The following is a 19,598-nucleotide window of genomic DNA, read 5'->3' as shown; positions in this document are numbered from 1 at the left end:
TTCAATTTTTAATCGATATACGAGTAGATACCCCAATATAGATATATAATTAGCCATGTCTTTGGTTTGATGGTTATGTAAATACCTGGGCCAGGATGTTGTTTACCTGTACCAAACGCCATTCATCGAACTCACCTGTAAGTACCTGGCCGCGGGCAATTTGCTATTCGGTGGACTATGTCGGGTATTTGCTATTGTCTTACTGTCAATCAGGTTAGGACATCAGTTAATTGGATTGTGATTTGAATTATGGAAACCCCGTACATCTATGCTCTAGATTTTTTTTATTGTCACCTCCATTTTTAAAATGAAGATGTAAAAGCAAATGGAAATAAAATATCCCTGATCATACATGTACCTAGGAATATATATATTACATATATATATGTCGTACACAGGTAAAACAATAATGGAAGTTGACTTATTCAGAAACAAAAATGGTTCTAAGAACTATTTCAACTAAAGATTTAACCTTAAAAATTATTCCAGTCTAGTACTGTAATTACGGAATCGTGGAATATAGCAATCACCCGTAATTTCTAAGGTTTTAGGAAAAATTCTAAGCATGTATTTTCATAGCTGCAATATTGTAGCTCAAAAGACTTTTTGACAGAAAATGGTGTCGTCTTTAGAAAGGTATAGTAGGCCGGGTACGTATATTCGTTCTAGTATTTTCACTGTTTCGAATCTACATGTATAGTCATACAAGAAGGGTTACAGCATTACCACACTAAATATACTTATATAAATATCACCAAGTATAATTTTGAAAAGGTACAACATTTCATATCTATTTATGATGCCTGTATACAAGTAATTTTATTTTTTCATTTGAACACTATGTGTGGTTACTTTTTGGATTATACGATAAATGTTCATATATCATACTATTAAATCTCGGTATGATATACAAAAGGATCGACAATAGATATACTATTTTAAGGATTTAGTATAATTTTGAAATTATGAATTTAAATCTACACTTATACTGTAATTTAGAAACACATATCAGAAATATCATTGATGTATTTCTGCTTTTTAGTAAACGTTATGGATAAAGTTTCAAAGGCAACAATATAGATATACATATTATTTTCGGTATAAGTTCGGTATTGTCACTCCAATATCACATAACTAATAACCGTCCACATTTTACTTTTACTCAAAAACTGTGACGTATTTGCATCGTTATGGTAGAAATTTGAAATAAAAAACAATAATAAGTAATAAGATAGTGTTACATTATACTGGTTTTTTTTATTACACAGAAATTTATATAATATGCTATCTAAATCTCAGTCCAGACTGATCCGAACATCATTTTGATATCGCTATCAAATTGGACAGATTATCTAATCTAAAGTTAGATATATGCTTGTTTGAATGTTTGAAATGGTGTAAATGGAATGTTTTGAAACTGAAAATATCTACATCAGTATCTCATTATCTCTGAACCGTAGTCGACACTACCCGTAAATCACGACCAAAACCAACCGATAGCGCTAAAAGCTAGGCGATTCGTTGGGTGGGACTTAATTTTTCATTCATCCAAAGCAATATCCTGACGTATTATCAAAACAATATTTTGGCTGCACAAATCCTTTAATATCTTAACGGAATATCCCTTTGTATAGAATATACAACATCTGCAAATAAACAAGATATTGTTAAAACAAGAAAAAAATATATTTCACCTTACATAAAAAAATATTTTTTGTCTTACATAAAAAAAAAAAATTTTTCGTCCCACATAAAAAAATATTTTTCACCATACATAAAAAATATTTCTTGTCTTACACAAACTGTTTTACTTGAGCACGTAAACGTTTTACGTGCTCACGTAATAAGTTTTACGTGAGCACGTAAAAGAAAAAAATATTTTTCACCCTATATAAAATCTTTTTTTTTTTTTTTGGGTCCTACATTAAAAAAAAATATTTTTCGTGTCACTTCTGTGCCGCCGTACTTTTATGTTTATTTTTGAGAAATGTTTTGTTAATAATGTTGCTTCAGAATGAATCAAATTATACAGTGATGCTATCATTTCCAAATATTATTCGACATGAGGACTTCAAAAATTAATTAAAACGTTTACATGTCAGAAAATGGGCGATTTTCTCTGTCGGAAATACTCAAAATATTGCCGATTTTTTATAACTTAAACACAATATATGCGCAAATTACCTGAAATATCGTAAACAAACTAATCAATATTTGTATCGTGGCTCCATCAATATATTTGCTCTGTAAAACACTGTTATTGCTGCTTTGTCCGTGCCGATTCACCGTCCGTTCACCGCTTCTTTCACTTTCTATCGTTCCGAGTAATGTGTTTATTGTAGGATGTTAGTACATTATTTGCCGTTGAAAAATGCACGAAAATGATCTGATCAACTGTAAATGAAACATATTAAAGGATTATTGAAGTTTTGACAGCAAGTTTTTAACAAAATTATCAACACTCACGGCTGTAAACTCGCCAGCCATTCCAGGACCAACACGGCGTCAGGTAATGGCGATAGTACGGGACCTCGCCGTTTTTCATGTACGTCAGATTTTCGTTCGGTCAAATTGAATAAAAAATCGTCAAAATCATTGTCAGATTATATCCTTTTAGGCCTGTGATATTTAAATATCATGACATCGTACTTATAATTACAAATATATACCGTAATATCAACAGCAGAAGCCATGATGGCGTCCCCGGTAACATGAGTGAAGCAGTGAACACATGTGTGATTTAACACTCTGCATTGGAGTGCGTCGGCAGAGTTTGTAACAGTTGTCTCCCTTTGTACGGACTGTTCTTGTTGACATGTTCGTTAGTTTGGGGAATTCTAGTTCATTTTTATAAAATATTAGTGGATAGGCCTATCAATATTCGATTAAATACACGTAATTGAAAAGGCATTTATTGTCAGTTGAATTATTTTTACTTACAAACAAGTTTATATGCAATTACTGTTAGATTCGCGGTTTGCAAGTTAGTCTGCCGTAGGTTAGTAAGGCTAACAGATCTAGATGCAGCGCACTCACTAGTATAAGTACCGATATTGAGACACACTTTCGGTGAGAATAACTAATAACTAATTGTAACATTGAAAATAAGTCTAAAGTAATTAAGTGGGAAATTATAATGTGACTGAAACATGTAATAAACGGAGAACCTCTGACTGCTGTATAATACACAACGTACGTTGCAATACACAGTGTAAAGTTATCTCCCGTAGTTCCGGAAACTGTCGATAGGATTACCCAGGTATAGTGTTCCGGTGATAATTGAAAACCAGAGTGATTACATGATGGCAGGCTGCGCCTCCATAATCGCAGTTTGCAAGTTAGTCTGCCATAGGTTAGTAAGGCTAACAGATCTAGATGCAGCGCACTCACTTATATAAGTACCGATATTGAGACACACTTTCGGTGAGAAATAACTAATAACTAATTGTAACATTGAAAATAAGTCTAAAGTAATTAAGTGGGAAATTATAATGTGACTGAAACATGTAATAAACGGAGAACCTCTGACTGCTGTATACAGTGTAAAGTTATCTCCCGTAGTTCCGGAAACTGTCGATAGGATTACCCAGGTATAGTGTTCCGGTGATAATTGAAAACCAGAGTGATTACATGATGGCAGGCTGCGCCTCCATAAAAATGGCAGTTTTAGCGGACTAGGTCCAACTTTTGTGAAGAATTATCTCCCTTCCGTGGGAAGTCTTCAGTCTTCACAGGTGTTTCAAATAAAGGTAAACACAGGTAAAGCAAGGGAAAGTGAAATATAAATATTACAGGTAAGGTCACACAAAGGTATGTAGATATTGATAAGTCAGTGTGGTGTTAACATTGTGTAATATAAAATAATATTAGACCTTAACTCAAAATACAGGTACATTGTATGGATGATACATATATATGCGTACAAGATCCTTGATGCGTATAACAGTTCACAACCCATAGCCGGACTACAATCTGACAGTTGTACTTGTAACTTACCTGATTTACTTGATCCTCAGTCGATTTTAGTTTATTGAAATTAGCTTCTAGACTACCTTTTAAATTAATTCTCCCTACTTATATTTTTCATCTGGGTTGCAATTGTGCAAGTTGAGAATAAAATTTTTAATAAGTTCATCTAATCCCCAAAAATACATGTACCTTATATAATTAAATACCTGTGTGTCGCTTTTTATTTTCACATGTATCTGATTATGAGAGTATATATAATGTACATTTTAAACATTAAAAAAACCTCTGTAGTGCAGGTGTCTCTTGATTGTTAATTGTACATTTTAATGGCCGCTAAATGTACTATTCAGACGTTATTTAATATAATTGCATTAATAAACAATATCAATTAAGTAGCAATTGTCATGAAAAGCCTGCTACCTTTCTAAAACAGATTTTTATTTTCAAAATGGGAATGTAAATTTATAATTTTTCAGAGTCGCAAAAGTTACAAGCTTACAATTAGTAATACACTTATCCTCATTTTATTCATTTTAATCAAATTGTTCAGGAAATGATGAAAAGTGTAGCATTAACAGTAAGTAAATAACTTTTGCAATTCAATAAATTGACGATCTTGTGTTAAATTTCCATTTAAAAATTAAAAGCTATTTCGGAAAGTTATTGGGCCTTTATTTTAAGCCCTCAGAAAAAAATTGATGACACCTTTGAGTATTACCCTGTCATTAGCCATTCATGATAAACCATGTACATTTTGATGCATGTCAGTTGCACTGGATATGAGTTTTACAGAATATTGAAGATATTTTCTCAATCAATCAAATCAATCAATCAATCAATTAATCAAAAAACACAAAAAATGTCCTATATGGAATTAATTAGTACTGATTGTGCATGCACCAAAAGACAAATGAATTATTTTATATTATTTTTGTGTTAATTAGACATACATACAGTAGTACACCTGATTAAACACTAATAATTGTTCAAATGGTGAGTATTGTTTATGCTCTGGGGGCAGTGAAGCATCTTTAGTTATTTATCAAATAACATAAGATAGAAGTGTCATGCACAAAATATATGTTGTAGATAAAACATGTGAATAAAGACTTAGTTTTTTGAAGGGAAGAGGATCCTTATAGACATATGTCTATAGACATTTTAATACGCATGATAACTTGTTTTGAAAACTTGGATATAACTGAAAATGTTAATTGTCATAGTATCATTTTTTTGTTTAACAACTTGTGTTCCGCTGTATTTTACATGCATGTAGTAGATTTATCAGATTGTTTTTTCTCTCCAGATCTTTTACAAAGATGATTCAAGTTTTCTGAAACTAGCCCTGATAACTATGGCAACACCGGCTATCAACAACAGTACAGATGTCATATCTTTGGTGACCTCAAGTTCAGTGGCTGGACAAAGCTCCCCCTGGAGTATGGATAATGGGGCAGACAACTCTACTGCTGCAACTGTGCTGACATCTATGAACACAACTGGTAAAACAGGGGGAGATAATTCTTAATATCAATTCTTTTTATTGTTATTATTTTGATACTCTTGGCTTCATATAGAATCTGATAACATCCCATTAGGGTTCATGTTCTGGTGACCTTTTGAATCAGCCAATGCATTAGCTACTGTTGTAACAGAAAAGATATCACCTTCTGACTGACTTTTCCGCTTCTGGAAGGTCCCTCTAAATGTGTGGAAAATCAAATTAGATACAACCATATCATAAATATATAAAATATTCCAATCAAACATGACTTGACACATACCTGGATGTTATTAGGGGATGTTTTTTAGCTGTAGACGTCAAGTTTTTAACTTTATCACCGGTATTTAATCAAATTGATGAATTTGAATCTAATGTTGACAATTTCTCAGCTGGAATTGACCGACATTTTTGTGAACTATATACTGGGGTGCTGTTTGCAGATCTAAGACATTAAATGAAAATACAATTACCATAATAGCATATATGTATTTTAATCAGATTGTGAAGTAAGAAAATATATATTATGTGTGTACAGTAAAACAAATACTCAGATAGAATACCTTTTTGAAAAAAGACAATATACAATTTGAGTTTAATTTTGTTAAACATGCCTGGTTAAGGTTTATTTAAGGTCTTTATGACATGCTAGCTTTATGAGGTGAAGGAAACTAAAGCCAGAGTTCTTAAAGAAAAAACACCGACCTACTGTCATTTACTGCCAACTGCTGAATTCGGGTTTCAGACTTGTACATGTAACCCAAAGGTGGATGGCTTCTATATGGCATCTAGTTGACCCTTGATCATGACTTTTAGCAGATTCAGAAGTAAAAATCAGCATTGCTCAGAAATCTGATTAGTCTAAACCTATGATAAATAGACATGTGCTTTAAACCCAAGAGTCAAATATGATGTTTTGGAAGCTGAAAACATACTCTCAGTGTCTAAATGTCTTCTATTGTAATGTGTCAATATTCCTAAACCAGGACCCAGTTTCATGAACATTACCTAACTTTAAAGAACTCCTTATACAAATATTTCCTTGATACTGGGAAGTATTACATATTTTAATGGAGACTTCTTTTTTGTACCACTGTTTGAGGGAAGTATTACATATTTTAATGGAGACTTCTTTTTTGTACCACTGTTTGAGGGAAGTATTACATATTTTAATGGAGACTTCTTTTTGTACCACTGTTTGAGGGAAGTATTACATATTTTAATGGAGATTCTTTACTTTATTATGGTTAAGTGTACCACAGTTTGAGGGAAGTATTACATATTTTAATGGAGATTTCTTTACTTAATTATGGTTAAGTGTACCATGCACTGTTTTTATTACATATTTTAATGGAGACTTCTTTACTTTATTATGGTTAAGTGTACCACTGTTTGAGGGAAGTATTACATATTTTAATGGAGACTTCTTTTTGTCTTTTTACATTATTATTTAAGTGTACCCACTGTTTGAGGGAAGTATTACATATTTTAATGGAGAGGACTTTACTTTTTACTTCTTATTATGGTTAAGGTACCACGTTTGTATTACATATTTTAATGGACTTCTTTTTTATTTGGTACCACTGTTTGAGGGAAGTATTACATATTTTAATGGAGACTTCTTTACTTTTGAGGATATTATGTTTTAAGTGTACCACTGTTTGAGGGAAGTATTACATATTTTAATGGAGCTTCTTTACTTTATTATGGTTAAGTGTACCACTGTTTGAGGGAAGTATTACATATTTTAATGGAGACTTCTTTTTATGTACCACTGTTTGAGGGAAGTATATTACATAGACTTTTTTTTGTAATGGAGACTTTTTTGGACTTCTTTTTTACCTTGTATGGTTAAGTGTACCACGTACTGTTGAGGGAAGTATTTACATATTTTAATGAAGACTTCTTAACTTTATTATGGTAAGTGTACCACTGTTTGAGGGAAGTATTACATATTTTTAATGGAGACTTCTTAACTTTATTATGTTAAGTGTACCACAGTTTGAGGGAAGTATTACATTGTACCACTGTTTGAGGGAAGTATTACATATTTTTAATGGAGACTTCTTTTTTGTACCACTGTTTGAGGGAAGTATTACATATTTTAATGGAGACTTCTTTTTTGTACCACTGTTTTGAGGGAAGTATTACATATTTTATGAGAGGCTTCTTTACTTTTTATGGTAAGTGTACCACTGTTTGAGATTTGAGGGAAGTATTACATATTTTAATGGAGACTTCTTTTTTGTACCACTGTTTGAGGGAAGTATTACATATTTTAATGGAGACTTCTTTTTTGTACACTGTTTGAGGGAAGTATTACATATTTTAATGGAGACTTCTTTTTGTACCACTGTTTGAGGGAAGTATTACATATTTTAATGGAGACTTCTTTACTTTATTATGGTGAAGTGTACCACTGTTTGAGGGAAGTATTACATATTTTAATGGAGACTTCTTTTTTGTACTACTGTTTGATGGAAGTATTACATATTTTAATGGAGACTTCTTTACTTTATTATGGTTAAGTGTACCACTGAATTGACTGAGTTATGCAGGTACACTTCAGGGCAAACGAGTGTTCCAATCTCACAGCTACTATTAATGTTTAGAGTTACTTCCCTTGAAATAAAAAAATATATATATTGTAGCAGGTTTTGATTGTAAATAATTGAAAATAGTAATAGGGTCACCTTCTACCTTTGCAATAGGAGGAATTTCAATTTAGCTCTGTCGGTAGAGCAGTGGACCAGACAGTCCGGGGTCAATGGTTCGAGCCCAGCTGGTGGCAGTCACTATTCCCGCTTTGTTACAATATCTTCTAACTTGAAGCCAAATTGATGTTTCTATTTTTGTAATACTAAACAGTATACTAAATATCTGATCAATGACCTTTGACCCATTCTATCCTGAAGCCAAATGTACACAACTAGTTTTGTTGTCCTAATGTTAACTAAATATATGATCGATGACCTTTTACCCATTTTATCTTTACAGGTGTTTTCATCAACAGCACATCACCCAGCTGGTCAAACTTTGACCCAATGGACGATGGCAGCCCCTCTGACTCCATGAGCCCCAAGGATGAGACTCTGTTTGTCGCTCTTGTCATCATGGGCGGGGTCGTGCCTGCTATTTTTATATTTTCTTTTTTCATGATCTTTTGGAGGCGATACAAAGAACAGAGACAAAGAAGGTAAAACTAAAATACAATTGCCTAACGTTATTCTGTTCTATATTTTGTCTTGGGATTTAAGGTTTAAGACCTAGCTGTTTCAGCTAGTGATATTTTGTATGACTATCCAATAATCTTTTAGATACACTTAAACATAATTCAGTTGATTAAAAGTGTATATAGAGAATACATGGTTATTATCTTACAATACAAGGTTTATATTGGTGCGAGACTAAGGACTTTCAGTGTCGAGCACCAAAATAAACCTTTTATTGTAAGATACTTATCATGTATTCTGTTGATCCTGCAACCATCATAACATTCAAAACAAAAGTAAATTGCTATTATTTACTTGATTTCGCTCGAAGTGAGACACTTTGATGCGGAGGAAAAAATTCATTCACTAACCCGAATAAGACTACTCCTTTTTACTTCTGTGGGAAATATATTTAAGCACATTTGCAAACAAGAATTTAAGTTTGTTTTCTCTTTAATTTATGACTTTTGCCTTGCTGATACATGACATCACAATTAATCTATACAATGTATCTATTCAAGGGCTGATAACTCTTTAATATGCAAAGACAAAATTTAAGAAACTACATTTTATGTATTTCATACAAATTTGTTACTTTGGGATATTTTTTGGATATTTTTATAGATATTATGACTAAAATAGAAAAATTTCTAAAAATTGATTGTTAAGAGCAGAGTAACAATCTGATTAAAATTTTTACACGATCAAAATTTTTATTTTACACTAATACTAATTTTTGTTATTTCCCATAGGACCGTTATCTGATAGAAATTTGCATCCCGGTACAAATAATGAATAGGGGAATCATGTCAATTTCAGGGATGACCCAAGGTTATATGTAAATATCATATATCTCTCTCTACGGCCATCAAATTTTCACAATTTTGTAAGCTGGAAGTTAAATACTGACAACCCTGAATTTCAGGGGGTTTATATTGACGATTTTTGAAATTTCATTGCCGCAAAAACATCCACATCAGATACATTATATTTCTGGTTTATGTCTGTTTGTTTTTTTGATTTCCGTGTAGGTAGTCATCTCGCCCAAAGAGCACAATAAAGTTAAACCTATTTGTATGTTGGGGCGAAATGGCGTTGTCAATTGACAGAGCAACGTGCAGAAAATGCATTTGATCTGAATTACACGTGGTATAAAGGTCATCCGAACATGACTCTTAATCAGATTTTCTCAGATCCTCTATTGAACGGAGTGGTTATAAGAATCTGTATTTCAATCAGATTGAAGAGAGTAAAAAATAAAAAAAAATTTTTTGTCATTTTCAGGGAACAAATGCTACTACAAAAACTCTCAGGATGTTCCCATGGACACAATTCCATACAGCATGCAAGCTCGACTGGAGGCTGGAGTACTCTGACCAAAACGCACAGACAACAAATTTATAGCTATACGTTCAAAAGTGTTTGAGACATTAATTCCCATTGGAAAGACATTTCCATTGGAATCACTATGTTGCAGGCACAAGATGATTTGGAGACAATGATCGAGATACACTGTATATCAGACTAAAGTAAAGACTTTAGAAAATCACCTGAACCAGCATATTCTCCACATCCTTTGTCACAGGGACTTGGCACATTTCTTTATGACAGGTCATGTAAAAGAAAAGGAAACAAAACCATATTTTGATCCGACGGACAGGATGTTAAATCTCAACAGACTAAGAGTGCTCAGGCTAAAGTAGATATTTCAGATATATCATGGTATTTTTGTAACAGCATTGAAGTTTCTTGCTTCATACATGCTATACCAAGATCATTTGAGCTTGATGCATTATTTTTCCAAAGACTTAAATTTGAATTTTTTTTTTTTATAATTCTATATATAGTGTAATTCTTCATATGAACCATCTGTTCTGTCTTTGTATATTACAGAGTTAGCTCCCTTACAGGTAGGTATCGATTGTTATGTCATTATTTTGTTAGAGCGTAATTCATGTTGTTTTCTCCGAAAAGTAAGTACATTCGCAAACACATAACGTCACAATCAATACCTACCCGCAAGGGCAGATAACTCTGTAGTACCCAAATAAGGAATTGTCAGTTTAGTTTTATCTATGGTTGGACGTATCTAAATTACCCAAGAAAACACTTTTTAATTCTGTATTCTGTATATGCATGATACAGAGTTATCTGCCCATGTGATAAGGTATTGATTGTTACGTCATTTTCGAGTGTAACATCCTTTACGGCGCAAACAACGTGAAATGCACTCACAAACTAATGATGTAACAATTAATACCTACCTGCAAGGGAGCTAACTCTGTAATATGCAAAGAAGGAATAAACATTTAGAAAATTAAGGGGAAGTAACTCAGATTAGCGTGACAGACAGAGGCTTTAAAGTAGCAAATTGTCTATTCTGTATTTACATTTTACAGAGTGATCTGCAATTGTGGGTAGGTATTGAATATGACGTTATTTTTTTGCGAATGTAACATAATACTTTTTAGACAAAATTATAGCGTCATGATAGATACTTACCAGCAAGGGAGGTAACTCTGTAATGTACAAAGACAGAATTTTCTCCTGAAACTCAGGTTTATTCTAAGAACAGCTATATCTTATCTGGTCATCATGTGTCCAGTATTTATGTTTGTATAATGATGTCATGATTTCAAAAGTCATTATATATCTAGTCCTCAATTCTACTGTGTGGGTCTAAAATAGACTTAAAACTCATTCACCCCTGAAATTCCGTAATGGACTGGTGACATGGTCTTAATAAGTCTTTGAGTTAGAAGAGCCTAAATGTGTCTTCAGGGGTGAATGCAAGTTGCAGAACAGTGTTGAAGTCATCATTGCTATACATTTTATTTGTAGAATATTTAATTAATTTACTGACCTTTCCTAATGATGAAATACATTATTTTGCTTGCCAAAATTTTTTGGGACCAAATTTTCAAATATACTCAACAGATACTGTACGGCTTTCAGAGTAGACTCCTGACTCCTGCATTGCCATCTTTGATAAATATATGTGTTAAATGTTGTACCAATTTACATGAAGTAAAGGTTGTATATAAATGTTGGTTTCCTTAATGATGAAGAGAAATTACTTTATTTAACTTTATGATCACTCCAAACTCAATCTCCTCACATCTCAAGATGACGCCTTCAATCAAAATCTTATTCAAGGATTAACTTGAAAAGCTTTTTTTCATGTTTTGAGATACAGAAATGTATAACACAAAAGTCTGAGTGTGTATTGACAATGATAGTAACCCCTGGACTAGACTGAATAATCTTTCTCTTAAAATGAGTCCCTTTTCTTTTTGTTGTCGTTTATTGATACGCTCATTTTAGAGACAGATTATTCAGTCTACCCTGGAGTAGCAAGGATGATATGTTCCTTTTGCGATCTTGTAAAGACGGTTTGTCGAAAATTGATTTCATTAAGTGCTACTTTGATTTCTCTATTTTTAATTCACCATAGAGCTAGTTGATATATTTAATTATTTGATTGAAATATATTTTATTGAAACCATACAAAATGTTTGGATTTCATGATGTCATTGTGCACAAAGTTGTATATAAATGTATATTTTTGTGTTTGTTTATAAGTTGTTTATAAGTTCACTATTGCTATGGTACTGCAAAATTGTTGCAGTGTAATGTAAATACTATGAATTGCGAAAAATGTTTCTGTAATTGAAAATTGAATTTACAAATTAAATGTAACTATTAATGTAATTATGACATCTTAATGTAATTTTTTTGTATTTTTTGTTGTTTGCTTAGTACATTGTTCCTGTGGTACTGCAAAAGAAATGTTATGATTGTAATGTGATTCAAATGTAGATTCTATATGATGCCAGAAATATGTCTGTAATTGTAAATTTAAATTTACAAAATTTAATTAATGTTGTTGTAAAAGCTGCTTTGCCTCCATGGTATTTTAAAGGTAAATAGTGGTGTATACCACCTTATCAAGATAGTTTGCCTATGAAATACTCTGGAGGTCAAACAAATTGTCAAAATACACGGAACATGGTATAATTAATAATTAATTTAAACAAAGTGCAATATATTTAATTTATCTTCATATTGGTGCTAATTATCTAATAATGTTAATTTGTAATTTTATTTTCTAATTAAATATAGATAATTTGTAATTTAGAGTAAATACTGTTTTCCAGGTCTTCACACATGTGATCTGCAAGTGTACATACAAGTATTATGTGCAAAATACAGTTGTGACACAAGGGAAATAACTGTTTTTAATAATTATCAAGAAAACTGGTTGACACACTCAATCACAATCAGATTTCATCTGAGGTACAGCTGTGTTTATAAGTATTCCATTTCAGCTTAAAATGTAAGCATCTTGATATTTTCCAAAATGGTAGATGATCTGTTGTTTTTTATTAATTGCTTTTTCACAAATTTTCACAATGTCCATCATAGAAATTATCTGTAAACTTGTATGTACTTGGTCTCCATACCTCCTAAATCTCTTTAAAGGTCCTCTTTGTTTTCGGAACCAGAATTAAAAGTTAATCTACAACAATTATAATGTCAGAACATTTGCTTTATATTGATATCTAATTAAAAAGAACTTCAAATATTCAATAACCTGCAAGGCCCCCTTTGTAAATCTGTATTTTTAACAGAGAAGTTTCTTTTGCTGTTTTGCAATGTGGTGTAGTGATAGTCATTAGTGTAGTGGAATTCAGTATGACGCCGGGAAACACAAGACAGCCTGATTATGAAATTTAACATCTAATTTATCCATTTAAAATTGTTCATTAAGTGATGATATAATGTGTATAGTATTAACAGAACTCTATAAAATTATCAAACTCGTTTTCAGGGTATACAATTAAAATTTAAAAAAAAAATTAAGATATTTAAGACATTTGCGTGCCTTTGGTGATTAACAGTGTGTAATTCATGATTAGTGTTAATGAGCTGATGTGATATTTCTGATTGTAGTTATCTCCCTTGTAGCATTACTAAAAATATCTGTTAAGTGTTAATTGGTATCATTACACTTCATCATTTAGTCTAATATGGTGTGTAATTCATGAATAGTGCTATTGGAATTATCACATATATTTTTGAAATAGTAGTTATCTCCCTTGTATCATTACTACAAATATCTGTCAAGTGTTAATTGGTATCATTACACTTCATCATTAAGTCTAATATGGTGTGTAGTTTATGAATAGTGCTATTGGAATTATCACATATATTTTTGAAATAGTAGTTATCTCCCTTGTATCATTACTACAAATATCTGTCAAGTGTTAATTGGTATCATTACACTTCATCATTAAGTCTAATATGGTGTGTAGTTTATGAATAGTGCTATTGGAATTATCACATATATTTTTGAAATAGTAGTTATCTCCCTTGTATCATTACTACAAATATCTGTCAAGTGTTAATTGGTATCATTACACTTCCTCATTAAGTCTAATATGGTGTGTAGTTTATGAATAGTGCTATTGGAATTATCACATAATTATATTTTTGAAATAGTAGTTATCTCCCTTGTATCATTGCTATACTATCTAGTGTGCATGGTCATTATTACACTGAATTGTTGACACGAGGATGTGGACAGGATATTCGGTCGGTATAGCCAGGTATCCAGATTATACAGGTTTAATTACCTAAAATCAAAAGGAAAATTCCACGCAATTGTGCTGGAATAGAGAGGAGTCTTATTAGACAATGGCCAATTTGGATAAGTTAAACTATATGAACTATCAATTATGAAAGTATTATGTTTTTTTATCTGATATTAATATAACCACATATATTTCATGTTACAAAATAATTTGAGAAAACTCAAGATATTTGTCACTAGGCTATACGACGAATGGTGTTGCTATATCACTGGCCATATCTATCAAGAACAAAAAACCTCATATCCTCTGCCCCTCCCCCCTCCACTTCCCCAAAAACAAAAAAGAAAACCCCAAAATGGAAATGTCTATACAATCATTATTAGTATTTCTCTTATAGATTTATTTACAAGACTACAGCATTATTTTTATGACTTCCATGACAAATATTTTTGCATTCCAAATAATAAAATGAATTATTCTTGTTATAAAATATTGATATTTTACTACATTTCCTGTATATATATTTGTGTATTTTTAGGTCATCTGACCCGAAGGGTCAGGATGACCTATTGTCATCATGCACCGTCCGTCGTCGTGCGCCGTGCGCCGTGCGCCGTCCGCCGTCCGCCGTGCGCCGTGCGCCGTGCGTAAACTTTTTATTCAAACGACTTCTTCTCAATAACCGGAAGGCCCAGGGTACTCATATTTGGCCTGTAGGTTGCTGGGATGGAGGGCTACCAAGTTTGTTCAAATGAATGACCTTGACCTTCATTCAAGGTCACAGGGGTCAAAAAGGCAAAAATTTTTAAACAACTTCTTCTCAAGAACCAGAAGGCCCAGGGTACTGATATTTGGCCTGTAGGATGCTGGGATGAAGGGCTACCAAGTTTGTTCAAATAAATGACCTTGACCTTCATTCAAGGTCACAGGGGTCAAATAGGCTAAAATCCTTTAAACAACTTCTTGTGAATAACTAAGAGGCCTAGAGACCTGATATTAGGCCTGTGGCATGCTGGGATGAAGGGCTACCAAGTTTGTTCAAATAAATGACCTTGACCTTCATTCAAGGTCACGAGGGTCAAAAAGGCTAAAATCTTTAAACAACTTCTTCTCAAGAAGCAGAAGGCCCAGGGTACTGATATTTGGCCTGTAGGATGCTGGGATGAAGGGCTACCAAGTTTGTTCAAATAAATGACCTTGACCTTCATTCAAGGTCACAGGGGTCAAATAGGCTAAAATCCTTTAAACAACTTCTTGTGAATAACTCAGAGGCCTAGAGACCTGATATTAGGCCTGTGGCATGCTGGGATGAAGGGCTACCAAGTATGTTCAAATAAATGACCTTGACCTTCATTCAAGGTCACAGGGGTCAAAAATGCTAAAATCTTTAAACAACTTCTTCTCAAGAACCAGAAGGCCCAGGGTACTGATATTTGGCCTGTAGGATGCTGGGATGAAGGGCTACCAAGTTTGTTCAAATAAATGACCTTGACCTTCATTCAAGGTCACAGGGGTCAAATAGGCTAAAATCCTTTAAACAACTTCTTGTGAATAACTAAGAGGCCTAGAGACCTGATATTAGGCCTGTGGCATGCTGGGATGAAGGGCTACCAAGTTTGTTAAAATAAATGACCTTGACCTTCATTCAAGGTCACGAGGGTCAAAAAGGCTAAAATCTTTAAACAACTTCTTCTCAAGAACCAGAAGGCCCAGGGTACTGATATTTGGCCTGTAGGATGCTGGGATGAAGGGCTACCAAGTTTGTTCAAATAAATGACCTTGACCTTCATTCAAGGTCACAGGGGTCAAATAGGCTAAAATCCTTTAAACAACTTCTTGTGAATAACTAAGAGGCCTAGAGACCTGATATTAGGCCTGTGGCATGCTGGGATGAAGGGCTACCAAGTTTGTTCAAATAAATGACCTTGACCTTCATTCAAGGTCACGAGGGTCAAAAAGGCTAAAATCTTTAAACGACTTCTTCTCAAGAACCAGAAGGCCCAGGGTACTGATATTTGGCCTGTAGGATGCTGGGATGAAGGGCTACCAAGTTTGTTCAAATAAATGACCTTGACCTTCATTCAAGGTCACAGGGGTCAAATAGGCTAAAATCCTTTAAACAACTTCTTGTGAATAACTAAGAGGCCTAGAGACCTGATATTAGGCCTGTGGCATGCTGGGATGAAGGGCTACCAAGTTTGTTCAAATAAATGACCTTGACCTTCATTCAAGGTCACGAGGGTCAAAAAGGCTAAAATCTTTAAACAATTTCTTCTCAAGAACCAGAAGGCCCAGGGTACTGATATTTGGCCTGTAGGATGCTGGGATGAAGGTCTACCAAGTTTGTTCAAATAAATGACCTTGACCTTCATTCAAGGTCACAGGGGTCAAAGAGGCTAAAATCCTTTAAACAACTTCTTGTGAATAACTAAGAGGCCTAGAGACCTGATATTAGGCCTGTGGCATGCTGGGATGAAGGGCTACCAAGTTTGTTCAAATAAATGACCTTGACCTTCATTCAAGGTCACGAGGGTCAAAAAGGCTAAAATCTTTAAACAACTTCTTCTCAAGAAGCAGAAGGCCCAGGGTACTGATATTTGGCCTGTAGGATGCTGGGATGAAGGGCTACCAAGTTTGTTCAAATAAATGACCTTGACCTTCATTCAAGGTCACAGGGGTCAAATAGGCTAAAATCCTTTAAACAACTTCTTGTGAATAACTAAGAGGCCTAGAGACCTGATATTAGGCCTGTGGCATGCTGGGATGAAGGGCTACCAAGTTTGTTCAAATAAATGACCTTGACCTTCATTCAAGGTCACGAGGGTCAAAAAGGCTAAAATATTTAAACAATTTCTTCTCAAGAACCAGAAGGCCCAGGGTACTGATATTTGGCCTGTAGGATGCTGGGATGAAGGTCTACCAAGTTTGTTCAAATAAATGACCTTGACCTTCATTCAAGGTCACAGAGGTCAAATAGGCTAAAATCCTTTAAACAACTTCTTGTGAATAACTAAGAGGCCTAGAGACCTGATATTAGGCCTGTGGCATGCTGGGATGAAGGGCTACCAAGTTTGTTCAAATAAATGACCTTGACCTTCATTCAAGGTCACGAGGGTCAAATAGGCTAAAATCTTTAAACGACTTCTTCTCAAGAACCAGAAGGCCCAGGGTACTGATATTGGGCCTGTGACATGCTTGGATGAAGGGCTACCAAGTTTGTTCAAATGAATGACCTTAACGTTCATTCAAGGTCACGGGGGTCAAAAAGGCTAAAATATTTAAATGACTTCTTCTCAAGAACCAGAAGGCCCAGGGTACTGATATTTGCCCTGTAGGATGCTGGGATGAAGGGCTACCAAGTTTGTTCAAATAAATGACCTTGACCTTCATTCAAGGTCACAGGGGTCAAATAGGCTAAAATCATTTAAACAAATTCTTGTGAATAACGAAGAGGCCTAGAGACCTGATATTAGGCCTGTGGCATGCTGGGATAAAGGGCTACCAAGTTTGTTCAAATGAATGACCTTGATCTTCATTCAAGGTCACAGGGGTCAAATAGGCTAAAATCTTTAAATGACTTCTTCTTAAGAACCAGAAGGCCCAGGGTACTGATATTGGGCATGTAGGATGCTGGGATGAAGGGCTATCAAGTTTATTCAAATGAATGACCTTGATCTTCATTTAAGGTCACAGGCGGCAAATAGACTAAAATCTTTAAATGACGTCTTCTCAAGAACCAGAAGGCCCAGGGTACTGATATTGAGCATGTGGCATGCTGGTAGCATGCTGGGATGAAGGGCTACCAAGTTTGTTCAAATGAATTACCTTGACCTTCAATCAAGGTCACAGAGGTCAAATAGGCTAAAATCTTTAAACGACTATGTTGTATTGTACTAATAGTCAGATGACCGTTAAGGCCCATGGGCCTCTTGTTATTATATTTATGTGATGCCGTCATAAAAATGGAGGAGTTGCCATTCCCTCTATAATTTGTTTTTGATAGTGATAGAATAAGGATTGGAGGGTACATTTTTTACTGATATTTTATAAGATGGTGTTTGTAAAACGTTCATGGTAGAAGGTAACTGGTAGCTAAAAAGTGCTTATGATAATGAGTATATATAAACTGTGATGTCAAAGTAATCATTGTGCCTTATGTTTAATTATATGGCTTGTGTGAAAAGGTATCATACCAATCGATGAAATACTTGTTTATAACATAATAGTGTATCAATCATTCTGATCTATTGGAGTTATTTCCCTTAGTTTCACTCCATCATCAATGGAGAGGAAGGGTTAACCAAAGGGAAGTAACTTTGGTAGCTCAGAATGTATATCAATACCCACTTGTATGTATCTCACGGTATTCTGTATTGAGAGATCTTTGCTTATAATATTTAACATTTCAAATATTTTATGTATAGTCTGTTTCAGATTATACTATATAAGTAATAGGATAATTTCACTATAATCAGTTGCAAGAAAAACATATCATACATAGCATTATTGATAAATCTGTTGGGATCTCTTAGTCCTATTCTCCATAAAAAATGTTTTATTTATATTTTTCTGTGTTAGCTAGCTAGCTTGCAGTATAAGTTTATTATTTAAATGAAAATATTGAGTACAAGAATATATTAGGGATGAGTATTCTTAAAGAAGTCATCAATCTATTCATGATTGAAAATTATATTTTTGTGCGAATTGTATTTCAAGATTGGTTGCCAATATAAGAATATAACTTATATCTCCAATTAAGAACGTATGTATATATCCTATTCTGTCTCTCCAAATTACAGAGTTATCTCCCATGTGAGTAGGTATCCATCATTGAGTTTACTAAATAATTATAATTAAAAAAATGAAAATACATATATGATTGACTTCACATGTAAAATTCTCTAAGATATTTGATATATTAGATTCCTATATCCCTATCATTGTTTTCAAAAATGTATTCCAAAACAAAGAGTAGCTAAAATCAGAAACATAATTATGTATTGTATATGTTTCTGCTTAAATTATGGATTATATGTTTTTACATTGTTTAATAAGATCTTTATAATTAATTGAAACAATTGTATATTTACATTCTAATGCATGTAAAGTATGGCTGACACCTATCTTACCTTAACATATTCTGGTTCCTGCTTGTTTGTAAAATTGCTAATAATAAATAAATTTATGCGTACGTATACCTGTTTGTATATGAATTTCTGAGACATTTCCAAATATATTATTTTTAACAAAGTTATGTTATTGTTTGTCATTTAGTAAAGACCAAGTATACCTTTCTTTGCACGTAACATTGATTAGATTAAT

The 19,598-nt window shown here is 33.4% G+C and overlaps 1 pseudogene; it reads left to right on the top strand.

Annotated features, from left to right (window-relative positions):
- Nucleotides 1–3,729: 3,729 nt before the first annotated feature.
- On the top strand, nt 3,730–10,482 carry LOC138331891 (uncharacterized; annotated as a pseudogene).
- Nucleotides 10,483–19,598: the final 9,116 nt, after the last annotated feature.

This window comes from Argopecten irradians, chromosome 9, assembly GCF_041381155.1.
Source record: "Argopecten irradians isolate NY chromosome 9, Ai_NY, whole genome shotgun sequence".
NCBI classification, from domain to species: Eukaryota; Metazoa; Mollusca; class Bivalvia; order Pectinida; family Pectinidae; genus Argopecten; species Argopecten irradians.
This window is presented reverse-complemented; position numbering and strand designations above follow the sequence as displayed.